Raw genomic sequence first — 22226 nt, 5'->3', positions numbered from 1 at the left:
AATCCAGAAGGCACCCTGACCGCGACCCGGAGCTGGTAAGAAGATCCGACCCCAAAAGGCACCACCCCACCCGACGCCCCATGGCCTTGTGTGCCCAAACCAACGGTGCCTAACCAACCCTTACCTTCCCAACTTACCACTCGAAGTGGTGGTCGCACCCAAAAGTCCTTCGTCTCCCTGCCTGCAGTGCTTTTGCAAACCGGAGTTCTCCATTGAAAACAACAGGGCACCCGACCTCAAAACAGCACCCTGCACCCGGCCGCTCCAGTGGTGCTGAGAGTGCACCTTCTGTGCTACTTTGTTTCCCCATTTGCCCTGACCTAAACCCTAGGAGCTTTGCTCCCACAACCCAGTGGCATGCTTGCCAGCAGCCACCAACCGGAGGCCCCCTATCCCTGATTGGATAACATTGGGCCTCAACACTCCGCACCCGGCCACCCTAGTGCCGCTGAGGGTGCAACCAGAGTGCATCACTGACCCTGGGGGACCCCCGAGTCTAACCCCAGAACCTTAACTCCTACAGTCGATAACCTACCTGTGAACCGATAACCTGGTTTTCCCCCCATAGTGTAACATTGACAATTTTCCTCCAAAAAGTATCTAAGTGTGGAGTTTTGAAATCTAAAAATATTCTTTCAAAATTGCACAAATAACCAAAACGTATTTACTTACCTGTTTACAGGAAATGTCGCAGTGCTGAATCTAGGTATCCAGCACTGAGTTAGAAAAGTAATGTAAAAAGTAACGTACCTGTAATTAACTGAAAAAGCCTATTCATTTCAATGTACTGCATTTGCTAAGTATTGCAACCTACTGCATCCACTGTAAATCAACCAAAGTACAATTCCTATTGCATTTTCAAACTGTTCTACATTCAGCAACTTATTACTGTAAAGGATTTAATGCTTACTTGTGCCAGGCTTGATTGGTTCTAAAAATAAAACAACAGTATATTTTTTTTATACAAAAACAATTGGCCTAGAGTTCAGTTCTTGAGTGTGTGAATTCATTTGCTGTCTGAGTGTGCACATCAAATGCTTAACACTGTCCTCTGATACTGCCTTACTGCTCGACCACTCTACCACAAATAGAGAGTAAGGTTCTATCTAACTTTAACCTCTGCCTACCTCTGGGGTCACCTGAACTCGATACACACTGTACCTCATTTTGGTGTAGTATATATAGAGTCAGTTTCCTGCAAGAGGTCCAGTACTTGTACTCTTTTGAGCCTTGAAGTAGGGAGAATTCACAGAGATGCTTTGAAGTGCACAAGGCCCTGTTTTTCCTGCCCTGTCCCGAAACTCAGTATAGGGGGTATGCAACCCTTTGCGTGGAGAGAGGCACAGCCCTATTCAGATGCAAGTGTCAGCATCTCCCTCTCATTCTGCATCAAGATGACCCTTTAACATGCAAATGGCTGCTCAGTTGCACCTACACTGCCTTCAATCAATCAATCAATCAGTGAACTTGTAAAGCGCGCTACTTACCCATGAGGGTCTCAAGGGTGTGAGGGTCTTAGGGGTGAGGTTACGGTGGGTCATTGTTGGTCCTAGCGCCTAGACACCTCCGGGTATATGTGCGCTCTTATAAATTTCCTTCACATAACATAACATAACAAGGCACTGGTGGGGGGGGGGGGTGCTGCAACTGAGCAGGTCTTGGGTCTGTCGTAGATAGGTGGGGAGGGTGTTCCAGGTCTTGGCGGCGAGGAAAGAAAAAGATATGCCGCCAGAGGTTGTTCGTTGGATGAGCGGTACAGTGGCAAGGGCGAGGTTGGCAGAGCGGAGCTGGCGGGCGGGGGTGTAGAAGTTGAGTCTGTTGTTCAGGTAGGCTGGTCTGGTGTTGTGGAGAGCTTTGTGTGTGTGGGTGAGGAGTTTGAATGTGATCCTCTTGTTGATGGGGAGCCAGTGCAGGTCTCTGAGGTGGGAGTTGATGTGGCTGCGGCGGGTAATGTTGAAGATCAGTCGGGCTGAGGCGTTCTGGATGCGTTATAGTCGTCGCCGGTGTTTGGCCGGGATTCCTGCGTAGAGTGCGTTGCCGTAGTCCAGCCTGCTGCTCACGAGGGCTTGGGTCACTGTTTTTCTTGTTTCGATTGGGATCCACTTGTATATCCTGCGAAGCATGCGGAGGGTGTTGTAACAGGAGGAGGAGATGGCGTTGACCTGTTTCGACATGGAGAGGGAGGAGTCGAGGATGAACCCTAGGTTGTGTGCGTGGTCTGTGGGAGTTGGAGCTGCTCCTAGTGTGGTCGGCCACCATGAGTTGTCCCACACAGAGGGGGTGGGACCTAGGATGAGGACCTCTGTCTTGTCCGAGTTCAGTTTCATGCGGCTGCTCCTCATCCACTCGGCAACGGCCTTCATTCCCTCGTGGAGGTTGGTTTTGGCGGTGTGTGGGTCCTTGGTGAGGGAGAGGATGAGCTGGGGGTCATCGGCGTAGGAGATGATTTTCAGGTCGTTCTGGCGGGCCACTTGTGCGAGGGGAGCCATGTAGATGTTGGACAGCGTCGGGCTGAGGGATGAGCCCTGGGGTATGCCGCAGATGATGTCGGTGGCTTCGGAGCGGAAGGGCGGGAGGCGGACTCTCTGGGTTCTGCCAGAGAGGAAGGACGTGGTCAAGTCCAGGGCCTTCTTCTGTATACCGGCTTCTTGGAGGCGTGTTCTTAGTGTGCGGGGGCAGACCGTGTCGAAGGCGGCTGACAGGTCCAGGAGGATGAGGGCTGACGTTTCGCTGTTGTCTAGTTGGCGCCTGATGTCGTCTGTGGTGGCAATGAGGGCAGTCTCGGTGCTGTGGTTGCATCTGAATCCGGACTGGGATGGGTCTAGGATGTTGTTGTCCTCGAGGTGGTGGGTCAGCTGCATGTTGGCGATTTTCTCGATGACTTTTGCCGGGAAGGGGAGCAGGGAGATGGGCCGGAAGTTCTTGAGGTCTTTGGGGTCCGCTTTGGCCTTTGTGTGTGGCAGTCTAGAGGGAATGCAGGAAACCAGCTTTACTTCTCACTGGGGGCAGCCTTACCTGCCCAATTTGCGATAGGTTCCTCTCAGCACCGTCTGTAGACCCAGGTCCATGAGCCTGAGGTGAGAACTTTTTGTTAATGGAATCAGTAACAAGAATTACATATACTTTGTGGCGTGCATGAATGTGTTTACGGTATTACTAATGAGTTTTGCATTTGCATGGATAAAACATTTCTGGTTGCTTCTCTAGGGGTGACAGGCTGTTACCTGCCATCCTCCAGCTGTGTCAATGGCCTAGCTATTTTCGTTAAAAAAAAAATAATTATTTATTGTGTCAGAATTCATCAGAGCACATATATAATGCTACAATGAGAAAAAAGAGAAAGTACTAGGGGACACAGCCCCTTTGACCAGCAAATGGGAGCACATCATTGAAGCAGACATTAATATTTCCATCTGAGAGGAGATAGTAATCAACAGGTATAGGGAGGGAAATACCATTAGAAACAAAAGAATTCAATGACCAGCACATAAATAAATAAAGCACATGAAAGGCCGACAGAAAGTGAAGTACAAAAAGTATAAAATTTTACAATTTCAGCAAGAGTCAAAATTCTGCTCAATCTAAAGACCTCAATTGAACCCTCCCCATATTCTCTCAAATTTCTTAAATGAACGAGCACTATTGTTCTAGCAAGAGCTTGTTCTGAGTCATGTATTTGCTGGATAGTCGCCCACAACTCGCTGGGAAACATACTGAAACCAAGATGTAGCAATGCCAAGTCTAGCAGAGACTATAAGTATAGACAGCAGCCTTCTTATCCCAATATCATATTCCATTCTCTATCCTAATAGTATCTCCATAGGAGTAAACTGAGTTTGATATCCTAAGCTTGCCATAACCAATTGAGTGACCCATTCCCAAAACTCCTTAAGAGCGGGGCATGAATGTAACATATTGAGACTGTCCACTGCTTGGCATCCACAATTGGGACAACTAGCTTTATTCGAGTTAAGTTCGCACCCCACCTCATGAAAGATACGGCGTATGGTACAACATGCAAACAGTCTTGATTTAAAGAATTCACCACGCCCTCCACCGATATATGTCTGATGGTAAGACCTCGCAAAAAAAGCACTTTGCTGCATTTAGCTGCCAAACGGTGGCTATTGTCACACCTATGCTCACAAAACCCTTGATTGTCGTACTTATCAGAGATTTCCAACTAGTTTTAGGAATCTTTGACCTAATAACGGAGCCTTCCAGATTGATTGAAGTTTTAACCTCAGGGGAGCAGATAACCTGGCGGTGCAATACTCCCCATGGAAAGCATCATCTAGAGGTCTATGGGAAGTTCTGGACAAAGCCCTTGTCCCGTACGAGCCGCCATAAGAAACCGCTCTGCTCACACTTGCGTGCAGTACAGTACCTTCCGAGCAAGAGACCTGTTGAGGACTAGAACAATCTACGACCAGTCCAAAAAGGATATATATAGTTGTATCTCTGTCCTATCATCCTCCTCAGCTTATTCCAATCTGTCCTGTACTTTCCTACCTAAGATCTACCTTCTTCACAAAAATATAGCCAGCAATGGTGGACCCGACCGGAATGTACTCTATGCTATTTTTATACCATGTTAGACCAACGGGGGTAAACCCAGATAACAAATGTATGAATGTATAAAAAACTTATAAAAATAAAAAAATAAAATATTTTTTTTAAAAGGGTTCATTAAGGGCATCCTAACTCTGAATGCTCAGATCGATGCAGTCTGCTGCAGCTGTATATTTTTGTTCTTTTAAATGAAGCTGCTAAAATAAACTTGCCTTTAGATTTCTCCTACAACTGCATCATGCCAATAATATTTCCTTGGGATGCCATTTACGAGTATATATAGGTTGCTGTTTGTGCAGCATGTGCCTGCCCCTCCTTCTAAAACATAAGTATGTTCAAAGCTCTCTGGCATTCAGATCTTTAAAGGAGAGCCCGTTTAAAGTCCATTTTTCCTTGCCCATAGGCTTTGCTTTTTCATGAGTACATTTCTTTGCTATTGGTCAAGGTGGTCTCTCAGAAACTTGGGCCTTGGATCTTAAACTGCACCTTCGAGAGTGTATACTGACCAAAATCTGGTGAAGAACGTTCACAGTACGGGATGATTTGCTCTGGAACACACAGCCTGTTAAACAAACATCTCAAACATGGCTCTTTATCTAATAAATTTCATATTGGTCTTTTATGCTCCAGTCTTGTGCACAATATCCTTAGGGCCTCATTTATGGGACATTGGTGTAGGGCAGATCCGCAAATCTTCTTGCTGCACTGCCATACACTAATATGAAAGGGCAGAAATGCCCTGTATTTATGAAATAAGGTGCATTCCTGTCCTTTCCCCCCTTCACTGGCGCACAACTTGCTGCCTAGCGCCAATACAGGCACCCTTGCACCATGGTGCAAAGGTGTCCGTGTTGCATGCAGGACTGGTTTTGAGCAGGAAGGGGAACCTTCCTGCACAAAAACAACACAGAGAGGCTTTTTTTTTTTCTATGAGTGAATGATGCACACATGGAGAGAGTTTCTCTTTGTTACGCCTGCTCTGGGGAGGCATAAAGTTTTGGTGCTGTCCCAGGTTTACGAGACTAAGTAAATCTGGGGTAGTGTCACAATCCATGGGTGTTGCTTGGGAAAACCCTCCACAAGGCCAATGGACATCTCCCTGACGCAGAGTAAGGCAACGCAGTGACTAGCGCTGCTTTGTCTCACTCCATATCTATGGTGCCATGCAAAGTGGCTTTGCATGGCCTCATCGGTATGGTTTAATTAGAGGTTTGTGCCGTCGGAGCGTCAGAGAAAGTGACACTCCGGCGGCGCAATCATCTCATAAATAAGCCCCTTAGTTTCTACAAAGCTAGAATGCTTTGAGTGAAAGCATGAACTACAACTACCGTTAACATACTTCTCCTGGTGCGCTTTCTTTATGTATCACCGGAGTTTGTTTTTCTCTCAATGTTTTTGCCCTGCCTGAGGACTCTTCGAGCTTTCCGATAAAGCTGTTGCCCATAGAACATACGAGCACATGTCCAAAGAAGTGTATAATTCCCCTGTTTACTTTTTGGATTCATAAGGTCACTACCACATTCCGGTGTCTGCCCCTGTACATTTCCAAATATGTGACATATTTTGTTCTATCTAATATCCCACTCCAGTTGCATTCAAAACCCACATGTTCTCCCAATACGCACCCCTCAAAATGAGCTTCATAGTGTCCCTTGCTTGCACCCTAGAAGTTAATTGTGTATCTGCTCTTATTCTCCATTTAGGAACCTTAAGTCTTCTTGATCACACCTCAACATAACTTCTCTTTCATGTCCCTTTATTTCTCGTACCTGGTGTTCCTTACACACCCTTCCAGTTTGTCATGCTCGTTCACAGACTCACCAAGCATCACTGTCTCTCTCACTACTGTTATGAACATGTTCCATGGTGATTTTTCAAACTTAGACTGGTGGGAAAAAAACTGTTCCTTAATTGGAACCTAGAGGGCTTGCTGATGGTGTCGGGGTAAAATCCTAAGTAGGTTTCTAGACTTAAATAATGCAGTGACGATTTCTAGATGAATTCTTTGATTGATAGATCGATTGGTGCTTTGCAGAGAACATGGCAATTGATAAAAGGGCCTATTGGTGCTGAAGAGGCCTACAGAGTGAGTGGAGAATAAATTCCTTTAAGAACAAAGGTGTTTTGAGAACTTTAAGTAAAATCGTCAAGCAGAGGTGGGTGGTCAGACTGGAAGGAAGATTGTTCCTTGCATTGGAGGTAAGAACTGGGAAGCTCCTACCTTTGATTAGAGATTTCCTAAATCTGGGGCAACGAGGTAATTGACAGAGCTTAAGACCAATGTTTTAGGGAAGTCGAATTTTGAAAAGAAAAGACATGTCAGCGAATGATGATGAACGTATCACTTTGTGACATAAGCAGGTGCCCTTAAAGATACATCTCTAATTGATGGGTAGCCAATAAAGATGATTCCGGTTGTGAGAAAGCATAGATTGGCAATTAAGACCGAGCTTCAGGTAAACTGTGGCATTCTGAGTGCAATAAATGTTGGCTAGAGAATAGAGAGGCAAACCTGGTAAAAGAGCATTGCAGTAATCCAGATGGGAAAACATAAGGGTCTGCACAGCTCTTGTCTGGTAATTAGGGTGGAAGAAGAGGAAGGAGCTTCTTATAAGCCTTGAGGTAGGAAAAGAGAAAGTATTGGAGAGTTACAGTTTAGTGGGAGCCTCCTAATCTTGCAAAATCCTCCTCAACTGGCAGGTCTGGCAGTCGATGGCAGGTAAGCAGTTCCCGGGCTCTTTGGGCTGGGTGGTGCACACTCTGGGTCATGTATGTACTGAAGTCCAGCGACCCCCTTTCCTGGCAGATAGGAGCGGATGGCCCCATGGATTCACTTGGTTCCCTGAGCAATGGCCATGACAAAGCTCTTGGGTGGCCTTCTGGTGATCCAATGGCAATGGCCCCCAAACAATGCTAATGGGAGCTGTTCCCAACGATGACCCTGGGTGACAGCCCACAACACACAGGCAAACTACCCTCGGTGCACTGTGGTGGTCCTGCAGCCTAGTCAGTCCCAATAGACCTTCTGCCTCACACTTTGCGCTCACCAGGATCCTCATCTCTGGATCCCAGCTGGGCCCCTCTCCCTCCAGGCTTACCACCTACTCACAGAGCACAATGGTCTTGGCAGTTAAGCAGGCTGGGGCTTCAGGTTCAGTGGTAGTGTTCTTGGTGTCCTGATCAGTGTCACACTGCACAGCTGGAAGACCAGCAGACCTCAATCCCTCGTCCTGGTGGCAGTACCTCAAGTCACGATGATCTTGTCACAGTGCTGAACAAATGGGTTTTCATCTTCCACTTGTATAGTGTCTCTTCAGACACAAATCTGATTTAGTCACCGGCCCTTTGAAATTTGTGTTGTGGATGTAGGGCTCTTTGAAGTGTTCTATTATTTGTCCAGTGGCCCATCTGCCCAAACAGGGGTGGCACCAGAGCTGATGGTACAACACAGGTCTTGGATGCAGCAAAGGGTTAGTTCTGGGTGTCAGGCTACAGTGATATACGCATCTAAAGGGTTCAAAGGATTAAACCTCTCATCTTTTATGATTTTGTGTTCCATTAATATTGTGCTCTGGATGCCCTACCCAGCACCCTTCCTGAATCATAATATGCCCTTGATGTGCACAAGGGGTGCTCTTCTCCCCTTCTATTGTAGTGCTTCCAGTAGCCCCAGGAAAGTCAGCTATAACATCACCTGTCATGTCTGCTGTCCACACAGCTCCATTGTAGGGTTTCCTAGTCCCAGGTAAATTATTATTAACTAAACAGTTGACATCGGAAAAAGCTATGACGATTACAAAACTGTGTGAGTACATCCCAGAACATTTCAAACCATTAGAAAGAAATGAGGTGGAATAATGTAGTGTGGAAGATGTTAAACCTAATAAAGTTATCTTCAGCTCTAGTAGAGGTGTGGCATTCAGGGGGTTTCCTAGGTGCAAAAGAAAAGAAAGAAAATAGAAAGGACAGTGTGTCTTTCAAGATTGGACATACTGGGCATTTAGCATCTGACAAATGTTTTCCAGCAAGCAGACAAATCTGTAAGAAGTGCAATCAAAAAGGACATTATGTGTGTATGTGTAAATGAAAAATCGTCGAAGGGCAATGAAGCAGAAGAAGATGTCCAACAAGATGAGGAATTTGTTCTTCATATTTGTGGTACGTGGTGCCCCATTTTGTGAAATTCGTATAAAGGATAAATCTATTCAGTTGATAGCAAATTTAGGGGCAAGGTATACTTTGATTGGCAAAGTCGCAGTACAAGTGTATCAAGATGAGAAGTTAGATGTATCAACAAAATGGTCTACTTCAGGAAGTGAATCAAAGTCAGAGAATGTTATGAAGCAAAAATGAGGTTAAGGGGAGAGATTCGCAATCTAAAATGATTGTAGCCATCGGATGGTGAGTGCTGCTTATGATGGCCTCAGCTGCAACATTTAGCCATAACTCTGGATCTCAACCATCCTGACCGGGTATTGAGCACTGAAGTTGACAAGAGAGGAGAATTGTACAATAAGTGGGAAAAAAACAGAAGTGTTAAGTGATGAGCTTGAGCTGTTAAAGACATTTAAACACAGAATCATTTTAAAGGAAGGGAAAAATGCTGAAGGCTCACACAATTTGGCCACATCCTTTGGCATTAAGAGAGGAGTTAGAAGGCCGCTGTGAGGAAGTAGTATTTGTTGGTCTGAAGAAGGAAGTTTGTTAAGCACTTTTTCCCAAACCATTGGCCATGTGTTGCGAATAAACACTAGTGACAGGTACGAGTGATTATGGGTTGGGGTGGTGCATAAGCAGGTGATAGATGGAAAACATTTGTTAGTATTGTATACATTCAAGACATTAAAAAATGCTGAATTCAAGTACTTGGTGGTGGAAACAGACACCCTGGCTGGATGGTGGGTTGTCAATCATTTCAGCTAAAATGCGTGGAGGACAGATTTTGTCTGGTGATTCATAAGCCACTGGTAGATCTATTTACCACAAAAGGAGTGGGCAAGGTAGTAACTCCACATTGCCATATGGTTATTCGAGCTACAACAATTTCCTTTCGTAGTTGAGTATGTTCTTGGATTCAAGAATGTGGCATGTGGTTGTTTGTCACATCTACCAGAGGAAGATGATGATGAACTTGTGGTCACAGAGTTTCGGGAAGTAAAACAAAGATGTGTTTCTTCTGAGGAGTGGATGAAGGAAGGAGAAGATGATGACACTCTGAAGTAGATTTCTTTATTCAAGATCTTCTCTTTTTATAAAAAAAAAAGTTCTTCTTTTATCTTGAAGTTGGCTAGGTCAACATAAAAGAACGTTTTTCTATGAAAAAAGAGATTTTGTATAAAGAAATCTAGATGGAGTCTGTGTATTATGTTATCTGAGTGTTACGTAACAGTATAACTGTATTTAATTGACTTATGCATTATCTGTGATAAGTAGTGGGTGCTGAGTCTTTTGTCCTGGAAGAATTCACAGAGTTTTCTCCTCTGTGGAACATTAAGGTGACTGGTCTTCCAGATTCGTGCACCACTGTTTTCTACTACTAAACCCACTATAGTGATAGGTGCGTTTTCTCATTGTCTCAGTGTCTTTTTGTAAAACATTGTTGGGTCTTGAGCGCTGTGGTGTAAATGTGCCTTCTTCCTTAATTAGAAATGTTAAGGAAGGGGAATGTGTAGCATCCTATTTACATGTGTGCCGAGTCTGATTTGGCAGTTTGATGGCGGTCCTTCTCACATTAGGATGTTTTTTGCTTTAAACATCAAATAATTTTAATAAGTATAATCACAGAGTGGTGATTTCATGTGCATTGAGGAGCAGGTCTTTAACCTGTAGGACGATTGTTATTTAACGCGTCAGCCATCTCAAATCAGGCACACGGTCACCAAACACTTGTTGAAATTGCTGAGTGGAATAGGACACGTTACAACGGAAGCATTTACAATGCATGACTTTACAACGCGGTTTTTACATTGCAACATCCATTACAACGCATGATTTTGCAACGCATGCCATCACAAAGCATTTTTTGAAACTACATTTACAACGCATTCCATTACAACGCATACCATTAAAACACATAATACTTTTAGGGCAACAGTAGGTTAAGTGTTGGATAGTGGAGGGGTAAACATTACTATTCCCACTCCAGTGAGTGCAACAGTAGGGTAAGTGTTGGGTAGTGTAGGGGTAAAAATGACTATTCCCACTCCTGTGAGTGCAACAGTAGGGTAAGTGTTGGACAGTGTAGGGGTAAAAATTACTATTCCCACTCCAGTGAGTGCAATAGTAGGGTAAGTGTTGGATAGTGTAGGGTTAAAAATTACTATTCCTCATTACTTATCTTATAATGCTTTGTAATGGCATGCGCTGTAGTGACATGCGTTGTAATGGCATGTGTTGTAGTGAAATGCGTTGTAATGGCTGCGTTGTAATGGCATGCGATGTAAAGGCAGTTGCGTTGTAATTACTGCGTTGTAAATGTAGTGCGTTATAATGACTGCCTTGTAATGGTTGTTTCCCGCTGAGAGCCGCTACCAGTGCCAGATTATCAAATAGGCAAAGTAGGCCCCAACCTATGGGCCCAACTCCTTCCAGGGGCCACTCAACAACGGATACAAATAATACAGATTTGATCTTGAAAGAAAATTACCATCAAGCTTTCTTAAATATTGTTTCCAAAAGATACAAAAAAATGAATTAACTCAAAGAAACGAAACCTTCACATTACAGGCTCTGTAGAGAAAATACTGAATTAAGGTAATGTAACGATTAGCAAATTAAAGTAGGTAAACCAGACACATCAGCTTCACATAACAATTTGTCTCTTAAAAGCTCATCTTCCGGCAGCTGTCAGTTTGTAAACGTAAATCCGGTGCATTGGGTATGAGGAGGTAATTTACAGGGGGGGGGGAGCGAAACGTCTACTGCACAGGGGCCTCCACAGGGTTATTCCGGCACTGTCCGCTACTGCATATGAAGGTGAGGAGTCGGTGTGTCTGATTGAACATACATCAGACTGATACAGCACACACATGTCCCAGTGCCCCAGACATGTTCGCATCCTCTGGCTTTCACGTTCGTTCGAGAGTCGATGCGCTGCATTCGTTCTTTCTTTGTCGCTACCAAACAGCTTAAACGACTTGTCTTGTCCCATCCTTTTCCGTGTTGGTGGCTCCTGGTTACGGGGATGTCTTTCCCTTTCAGTCTCTTGGTTAACTTTCTATTAACACGCTTGTCTGGTCGCGTGCGGGCATTCTGTAAATATTTCTGCCTGCGCCCATCTGTCTGTCTGTTTCTGTCTATTCCCGTGTAAGTGTTTCTGTCTGAGTGAGCGTCTGCTGGCTTATTTCACTATATATGCTTCTGTCTGCATGTTTATCTGTCATGTCTGCATATTGCCAGTGTATCTGTGCATGAAATTGCAAATGACAAAAACGCTGCCAGGCTATCTGGAGAGCAGCAAGCAGTGCGCTTTTAGCAGCTTCGCATGTGGTGCTGCTGAGAGGGGGAGGGGCGGGGGCGGGGGCGGGGGCTCCGGCTCCTCTGCTACCCTGTCTTTAGCATTTCCTGTACACTGCGTTCTGTCTCCAACCAGCCTTTGTTTATCTATGGCTGCCAGTCCTTGTGCCCCCCACATGGGGGAGGAAGGGAGCAAAACAGAAACTAAAGGAGCAGCCAGGTACTACATCTGTTTTGGTAGTTAAATTCCTCTCTGTGGCAGGAAGAATGGCCCAACACCTTACTTAGTCAAGGGGGGCCACTGCAGCACAGGGTGGCCCCAAACCTTAAGGGGACCTCATTCGGCCCAAGGCCAATGAATATCTGTGAGACATTGGAGACTCCGGGGCCCCTCATCACATTCTGCAGAGAGGCCTCATCGTTTCCTTCACGCCACCTACTTAGCTATATCTGTGCATCCCAAAGTTGCATCATGGTTTGCCCTGCCCCAGTCTGCGGGCTTTTGAAGGGGAGCTCTGGCTACTATTGGTCAGGGTCAGTCTGAAGGGACATTGAGGTCTTTATTTCTCTGCTGAGCCGCTAAACTCTTGTCCAAACTACAACCAAAAAGATGTGCTTAATTTGTAATGAATATCTGCCAGGGCCCAAAGTTTTGCTCAGAAGTTGACAACCGGTTCTATCGAAGTTCCGGTTGTCGAACACTAGGGCTGCCTAGGCTTCACCCAAGCTCATGTTTCTTTGACCCCCCCCCCCCCCCCCCGCCCACCATCCCCCCGAGACTCCCTGCCTTTTTAGCTCACTCTTTCAGGCTCTATTTCATCTCCACATTCCCACCTTGTCACAGCTTTTCTGTCTTTCTCTTCCTCCTTCTTTCTCCCTTTTGAGATTTAGCTCTCATGCTCTTGGCCCAAGTCTGTTGAGGAAAAATAAGTTCCGGTCTCCAAAGATGAGGGCCATTAGGCCCCACCTGCGACCACCACTCAATTTAAGCACTGCAAGGGGAGGCACCCCTACAAAGCAAGAGGGTTGGGAGATAAATAGCCTTTTACAGTGAAACACCACCCTCCTGTGCAATGTCAATAAGCATCCATCATTGACTTCTAATTTAATCAAGAAAAACACCAATTCAGAATTCTAAATTCAATATTCTTTATTTTGTACAAAAGCTTCTTATATGGCTCTGAATGTAAAAGTGTTTTAAAATGTACTCGTATATATCAATCAATCAACCTCATTGTTTCAGCCTATGAGTGTAAACCGTACAACATACAACAGAAGCACAGATTCTATAAATAATGCATGACTAAAAGCATGTACAAAAGCATATCTAAAAATACAAATATTTAAAATGACTCATGTTTACCAATTACTGCAAATGTATTTTCTATCACTTCTGGTTTTGAATTAAATATGTGAATACTCATTTCCAGTTGCTGTGCAGTCTGATCTTTACAAAGCTAGGACTAGTTGTGCTGGACGATTTTGCACAAGTTGAAGTTGGTTTATGGACGTTCTGTGTAAGTGGATTATATGCTCTTACAGTAGTCTAGCCATGGAAGAAGCAACAAGGCCCACCCAACTGTCCTAGAATCGTAGAACAGCTTCCATGCGAATATATGTCGATACTACGCATTCCGTTGCAACGCATGCCTTTACCACGCATGCGTTACAACGGAATGTTTTTTCTACGCTTTGCCTTTACCTCGATTTTTCCTTTACCCCGCTTTTTCTTTTTTTGAGGGGAGACCCCACCAAGCCCCCTTTCTTCTCTTTTTTATTTGCCTTTTTCGCAGGTCTCCGCCGACACTGAAAACGGACTGACGCATTTTTTCGGATTAGGAAGACGTTGTTCCATGATGACGTTGCTTGCGTGGTAAAGATGGTCGTTGAAGCATTATGCGTTGTGAAGACGTTTACAAGGTAAGTGTACCGTTGTAAACGTAATGCGTAGAAAATGCTTCGTGGTAAAGGCTGTTTCCCCTTCCATGCATGTACGGCAGAGACTCACCAAACTAGGGGGAGCCGTGCATATGTCTGTTACCCGGGGGTTGCGGCGCAGGTCGCCACGGCCATTGGGCAGGGTCAAGTGTGGGACTGGTTGGCCCCAGGGGACATTGACTTCTACCTGACCATATGAGTAGACACATCTGAAGTGCTGCAGGTATGCACATCTCGTCATTTGCTGGAGGACGACTCCCAGAGTTCCAACTTTGGTAGCAGGGGTTGGAGTGATGGGCAGGAAGGCTATTCAGAGTCACCGGCAGTTGAATTAGTACATTGCTTTGACTCACTGTACCTAAGAGTAACACTTGAGTGATCATGATATGACTTCTTCCTTGTCCTAGTTCATGACCTCTTCATAAGGGTGAAGAGTCATGGAGTCTACTCCAGAGAGCCAAGATCATTGCTCTGTAGTCCTCTGCACAAATCAGTGTCATTGGTTTGAATCTAAACCTTTCATTTCCGTGGCTGAAACAATGAGTCTCTTTGTGTTGGGTAATAATCTTAAATCTTTTCAGCTGAAGTCTCAGTTGGCCTTGACTCAGCTTACCGATACGCAGCCCGTCACTCTTTCATCAGTCGAGGCAGAGGGGCCTTTCCTGGGCATGAGTTTGGCAGGCAGAGATATTTAGGTGTCTCCCAGGACACTCTGGAGCCAGTGAATGATCAGCTGTCCTCAGTATAAACCTGTAAGCAGAGACGGTTTAACCCCTTCAGTGACACGCCTTTTCCCCGCCCTGTGCTGGCCGTTACATTAGCGGGCGGGGTTCATGACGAGCTGGACTCGTCATGGGCACAGCGCAACCGCGGCCCATGACGAGTCCAGCTCGTCATGGGCACTGAAGAGGTTAAGGCATGGGCAAAGTGGGCGTTGACCCAGGGTCCCAGCCTTTCAGGGGCCCCTGATAGAGCCAGCTCTGTGCGACAGAGTTTCACCCTAATGACCTTGAATAATTCTTAAACAGATTGTTGTAAATAGCGTTTTCCTTTCATTTATTTTTAATGTGGGTGTTGTGTGGAAGTCTATTACAGACATTTTGCAGAGAAATGTGTGTTTCATGTAACAACAGCAAAATAAAGTTTCTTTTAGATCATACCGGACCTCATGTGAGAAATGGGAGGGGGTCACGGAGATTATATGCAGCAATATCCGTGAGCTGCTGCTGTGTTACAACTTTGAAAAGCAGTCACTATCTCTGAATATTAAATATAAACACATTTGGGATTTGGACCAGTGTGTCTTTGCGCTGTCAGTGACCTGGCCAAAGAGGGCATAAAAGAGCGGAAACTGATCAGACATTCAAAGCTGTTCGGGACATGGACCCCCAAAATGCGTTTGGCGCAGGCCCCCAAAACACTTAAAATGTGGCTGTCTGTACGGCTATTTTTCTGACCAAAGGGTGCATGTATGTGTAGAAACTGCAAAGTAAAGGGGAAGTAGAAATCTTGGGGGGGGGGGGGGCAAACATTGCATCCAGCTTTGCATGAAGGAGGCAAGCTGATCCAGAGTGATGCCCATGTAATCTCGATGCGCTGTAGTAAGATGGTTTTGTCTGCTGCGCATGCCCCTTTGAGCTCAGAAACCTTAGTGGAGACGCAATATGCAGCATGCCAAGGAAGGGTTGCCAGATGTATGCTGTGGAAGTCGTCGAGTAAGGAGGACAGAATAATGCTGACGAGAGCAAAAACTGAGGACGACGAACAGATGAATAAAAGCCGGGGATAGAGTGAAGAATGTTATCAACCTAGGCACAGTGAGATCTTGGTGCACCTCATGCTCACGAGCACACAGGAGCCTATCCGGCACCCCATGCTGGCACTGCCATGTTTAGTTTCCTTTAATTGGCACTCAAGTGTTTAGATGTAGACACAAACGACGCCGCTCTGCTGCTTTATGGTAGCTTATGCTAGTGGGAGTTCTCTTCCAATTCACATTTGTCAAATGAGGTGTGGAAGGTAATTAGACACGGTCTGCGGGGATTACAGAGCAGTGATTAACATTGAAGTGTCGAGGGAACACGTTACAAGTGAAGTTAGGAGCAGAGATAAACACATGATCTCCAAAACTATGCAAACACTGAATGTATATTGTACACATTTTGTACACGTGCTTCATCCAAAATATAGTGATTAACCTAGAAAGTGGCATATATTACACAGCAATGGAGGTTCAAACAGCAGACCCTCTGTCGGGTGACCCCTCTGTCCAATGCTTCAAAATCTCCGAACATGTCGCAGGTACAGAACAATATTAGCTTTGGAAATTGGCATGTAATTCTAGAGAATGTTGTAGTTTATACAACTATAGTTTCTGCTATGCTTGGCGACACGTTCCATTATTTTTGAGGGTGAGTGAAAGTGCAGTCACTTGTTGCTTCAAAGGATGCTTTATGTCAAGGTGTGGGACTAAAGTCAAAGAGAGACTTGACTCCATTCCACAAAAGGTGTGCTCATAACTGAGAGGCAGGCAGTTGGGCAAGTATGTTTTTGTTAATCAAGTCATTTGGTAATTTGGATTTCCATTTGCTTTAAAACATAAATAAAAAAAAGAGATCAGAACACTTCAAAGCAGTTTGTTGTTGCTGTGGCCGCCTTATAAAAGAGGAGCATTGTGTCAGAGTGTCGTGTAGTTCCTATAATCCAATATAGGTTTTGCGCGTTTAGACAACATACACTGTAGGATTGGTGTCCGTACTGATTCTAGACACCCCTACTGGGTATGTTAGCCTATATAACAGCTAGCTCACAGTGCCACTAGAAACCCCTCTCACCAGGGAGAGAATAGTTCTTGGCAACTATCGAACATGACAGCCCTGATCCCTCAAGATCATGGAAACAGTGCGATACTTTTTGCTCAGTCCCTCGTGCTCACTTTGTCTCAGAGAGATGCACAGAATAAATGGTGGGGACGTTTTTCAATAAGCATTTATTGAGCTAGCGTCATTCTAGTGTAAAATAGGTGTGCTGAAACAACCATTAGACAGTGACAGATATAAATGATTATAAGCACTAACAGAGTAAAAGGGTGGTAAAACAATGAATACAGGCAAGTATATAAAATACATAACAGTAGTAAATGCGTACTCCTATGATGCGACCCTAACTAGATGTACCTAAGTGTACCTAGCATGTATGTAGGTGTAAAGCCAAGAATTCCTCTAGGATAAAGTCAACCTCATTACCTGAAGTGAGAGACTGCTGGACCCTGTCTTGGTCTCAAGATGGACAGCCTGCAAGGGATGTCAGACCAATGCGAGCTGGAATGTCTGCATACAGGAACCTCAGCGTCTTGTGTCAGTATGTTGGCATGGAAGTCCTTTTCTCCTCTGACTATCTCAGCAAGACATGATGTATATATACCCAAAGTGGTACCATCAGGGGATATACCTTGCTGTGTCATGTCGGACTAGGATGACGGAAGGAATGACCTTTGTACATAGTTATTATGCAGGAGATGGTGTCCTGCTGTGATTCCAAGAATCCTCATGCATAATGAATGAGGCTAGTTTTCAGAGAAAACCCCATGACATTTAGGCATTACCATAAATAGGTAAAAGGTCAGTACTTAAACAGTTATGTAGTGTAATGGTAGGGGAGAATATAGATGAAAGATTACGTGACTACCTGAGCCTATATTGGGGTACCTATATGAAACATAACAAGAGGCCAGCATAATCATCGTAGGCGAAGGGTTCTCCTTACCATCACATACCTTACCTGAACTGCAGGGGGCCAGCCGCTGCCATTACCAACCACTGGGGACTCGTAGTCTCACAACCCCCTTCGCCTCATCACCTGCTCGCAATCTGCTGCATTTAAGGAGCTCCGCAGTCCTGCTGTGCGACAAGCAGTTTGTTGTTGCTTTGGCTGCCTCGTAAAAGAGGAGCATCGTGTTAGAGGCCAGCATAACCATCACAGACCTTACCCGAATTACTGGGGGCAAGCAGCTGCCATTATCAGCTGCTGGGAATACTCAGTCCCATTACCTTCTCGTCCCTCCCTCGCTTCCCTTCATTACACACATGAGGCATTCCTGCCTCACCAGACACCCAAACCACGTGATAAAAATCCTTATAAAAAGCTCCCTCTCCCCCTTCAACCTCCTGTTTTTTCCTTGTCTCACCTGACGTGAGAAGCGTGTACCACGTGCTGGCCGTGTGAGGTGCTGCAGTAGTTTACTTTATTTTTTGATGGATATTCATTGTTGGATTGGGCATGGCGGGTCAACCTGGTCTGCAGAGTGGCGTTGCCTCGCTGCATCTGGGATCGCGGTGCGCTCTTGGCAGCTGAGCAGGCTGAGTCCGAATGAGGGAGTCACTGGCTGGGTGTGGCTGGGGCTGAACTTCCAGGTTGAAGACTGGATTGGAAAGCGGCAGCATACGGGTCAGCATGACTCCTCAGCTGTCTACTTCTAGATTCTGTTCACAGTAAGGGCCTCGAAAAAGAATTTTAAAAATCATTTTTGCTGTCATTCATGTAGATTTGGGATTGTATGATTGTTTTACCGTTGATTATTAGAGGCTGGGCTTCCTTCCCAGTTTGTAAATGATATTCATGTTGGTTATTTTGTTGGGGGGTTATACCTATATCTAAGTGTCTCCCTCCTGGGTTTTTTACTGTGTGTCATTATGGTGGGGAAACGTGCATCCAAGCACAAGCATGTTCTGTCCTCTTCTGATGATGATGAGCCCATTCCTGTTCACCGGAGCAGGTCCAGGGGCGCCAGTGGATTCTTCTGCCCTACTCTCGGCTTCTGAGGTTCTGGCTATGATTTAGGCTGCTGTTGCTCGTGCTTTGGAGTCCTGGGTTCCATCTGAAAGAAGGAGAGGCTCCCATTCTGCAGTGGGTCCGGTGGATTCGCCCTCTGACGACTCCTTGACTTCTGAAGCTGGCCATTCCTCTACCTCTACTGGGAAATTTGTGCATAGAGAGGAAGTTCCAGATATTCTGCAACATATCCGGGAGAACTTAGGATTTGCGCCTTTTTCCCAATCTGCGGGAGCAGAAGGCATTTTTCAGTATGTTAAGCCCCCTGATTCTGCTATGTCATTTCATGGTTGAATCAAGGACTTGATAGCTGGTGAATGGCATGACCTGGAACACTCTTCAGTTCCACACTTTCTACAAAAGCTATACTCTCAGGAGGAGGGGGAGGACTCTATTCCTCACTCTATTAATGTAGACGCCATGTTGACCACTCTGATTGGTCGTATGGCAATGGATGCTAGGGACAAAAAAGGTGATGGGGCTTTGAAGAAGGCTTTCTCTGTGGAGAATTAGACTTTAAAGGCAGTAATCTATTCTGCTTATGCTGCTCAGTCCTTGGTGTTGGACTTTGAGAAACAGGCCACAGCAATTCGGGAGGAGACTGATTGCTCTGACTTACTGGTTCGCATGGAACAACAGGCGAAATTATTGGTGGACATCTCTTCGGATGTCCTAAAGTCTTCAGCCATGGCGTCTGGTTCCATGATATTGGCATGGAAGAATCTGTGAATGTGAAACTGGAAGGCAGATTTCTCTGAAAAATCTTCTCTCCTTAAAATTCAGTTTGAGGGTAAAATGCTGTTTGGGGAGCAGCTGCACAGCATGAATACCAAAGCTTTCAAAGATCGAAAGCATGCTCTTCCTTACAAGGGGAAGACTTCATTGTCTTGCTACTCACGTCGTTTCTGGAATTCTCCTTCTTCCTCATCTTCCGTTCATTCCTCCTGTCAGTCCTCCAAGCCCTTTTCGGACCCTTGTTGTAAGTTCCAGCCCAAGAAGGCCTCTTCCTTGGCAGGCACCAAGGGTCAACTTGATTCCTTCAAGCAGAAGTCCTACCAACAATAGCGGGGCTGCTTCAATGATTGTGGGGAGGAGACTTGTATTTTCAGGAGGCTTGGAGTCGGGATGTGAGGGATCATTGGGCTTTAAACATTGTTAGGAGTGGCTATCATATAGACTTTGTTGCTCTGCCTTCCTGCTGGGGCACCATCCGTACTCCTTTCCCCAGGGATACAGGGAAGATGCGGGCTCTTCTGGATGGGGTTCAGCCTCTTCTGGAAAATAATTTGATCATTCTTGTCCCCCTTGAGGGGCAGGGAATAGGTCGCTATCCCATTATTATTCTGGTTCAAAAGGTGTCCAGGGGGTTCAGGCCAGTTCTGGACCTAAAGAGAGTGAATGGGTGGGTCAAGACCATTGACTTCAAGATGGTGACTTTACAGTCCATAATTCCGTTGGTAGGGATCCAGGCCTTTATGACATCCATAGACCTCTAGGATGCTTATCTCCATGTTCCCATGGCATGGGAGCATCAGAAGTTTCTGCGTTTTGTGATAGGGGACTGCCACTTCCAGTTTGCGGTGTTGCCATTCGGGCTCAAGTCCACTCCCAGGGTCTTCAATAAGCTGTTGGCTCCATTGGTGGCTTTAGCTCATCATCGGGGATTTTCTCCATCCCTACCTAGATGAATGGTAGGTTCACGCTTCCTCCTTTACGTTGGCTCTCAGTCACAAAGGGGTAGTTCTGAAAATTTTGCAGGAGCACGGTTTTCTTATCAATCAGTGAAAGTCCTGCCTTTTTCAATCCCAGGACCGTATCTTTATTGGAGCAATATTTCTTACAGATTTGGGGGTGGTCACGTTGCCCGAGGTTTGGGTGACCAGGATCCAGTTTCACATTTTGGATCTCTTGTCTGGGCAGGAACAGGTGGCAGCTCGATGGCTCCAAGTTCAGGGGGATCTGGCAGCCACAGTGTTTCTGGTTCCATGGGCCCTGTCTCCTTTGCACAAGCTGATGGCACACATTCTGGTGCATTGGTCTCCCCATTGTCTCCCCCTCTCTTCTCCGATACCGGTTTCCCCTCAGATCAGGGAGGATCTGGGTTGGTGGCTGGTTCAGGATCAGCTGCTGTGGGGGTATCTCTCTCCCCTTCTGCCCCTTTAGTGGTCACCACAGACGCCAACCTCTCCGCGTGGGGAGTCTTGATGGGGGTTCATCGGACCATGGTCTGCTGGTCCCAATCTCAGAGCAGGAGGTCTTCAAATTGGAGAGAGTTGGAGGCTGTTTGATTGGCTCTGCAGGCATTCTCGCAGTTGCTGAGGGGTCAGTGGTCCTGATCAGGACTTACAACATCACCACCATGGCCTATGTGATCACACAGGGGGGGACCAAGTCCCCTTCTCTAGCTCTGATAGCAGAGAAGTTGTTCTGTTGGGCAGAGTCTGGTCTGCTGGTGCTATCGGCAATTCATATTCGGGGGGTGTCCAATTCTCGTCATGTGAATTTTTGCCTGCATCCAGAGTTTTTTGAGGAGCTGACGGTGCGCTGGGGTGTTCTGGTGGTGGACCTTTTTGCAAGTTTTGCCAATGCCAAAGTGCCCAGAATTTATTCTCGGAATCGGGAGAGTTCAGTTTGGGTTGTGGACGCTTTATCCTGCCCATGGCCTCTGGGTCATCTGTAAACGTTCGCTCCCTTTCTACTGCTTCTCCGGTTCCTTCTCCGGGTTCAATCTTTCGGGGCGTTGGTAGTCCTAATTGCCCCGGCTTGGCCACGGGCCTCTTGGTTTCCTCTTCTGGTGGAGATGAGGTCCGAATTTGAGTGGCTACTGCCCCTGACTCCCTCACCCTTGATGTTCCCTGTGTTGCAACATGCTATCTTTGTTTTTTGCCGATGTGTTCCTTGAGAGTGAGGTTGGTGTCCAGTGTAAATCCAAGTGATTTGGCTTTTGGTGAAAGTTGGGGTTGTATGCCGTTACGGGTCATGTCATTGAAACAGTTTTTTTCTTTTTAATGTTTGTTCTTGGCAAGTGCTGAGGCATTAGATGTGTGAAACAGAGGAGGTCATCATGTAGAGCAGCAAGTGGGAACTGAGGTCTCTGGGTAGTTAGGTGTTACAGGGTTCCAACTGTGTCAATGGGAGCCATTTACATTTGGTGTCCAGGGACCTTTGGCTAATGACCCCAAAACCAAGCAATTAAAACACTTCATTTACACTTGAGGTTCAAGTCAATGAAGCATAACAATGGCAAGACACTGAGAGGTCGCACGGGCTATGAATTCAGATAATCTACACATAATAAATCTATTTCCAGTCAGTGCTTGTCTTATTAACGTAGTGCTTTTACATTCACGTTCAGCTCAATACTGCACACGGGGAACTTCACAAAGGATTAATGAATTATAAACGAACTCTGCAAAGTGGACACAGTGATA

The sequence above is a fragment of the Triturus cristatus genome, chromosome 11, assembly GCF_964204655.1.
Source record: "Triturus cristatus chromosome 11, aTriCri1.1, whole genome shotgun sequence".
Lineage (NCBI taxonomy): Eukaryota > Metazoa > Chordata > Amphibia > Caudata > Salamandridae > Triturus > Triturus cristatus.
Note: the sequence above shows the minus strand (reverse complement) of the source record.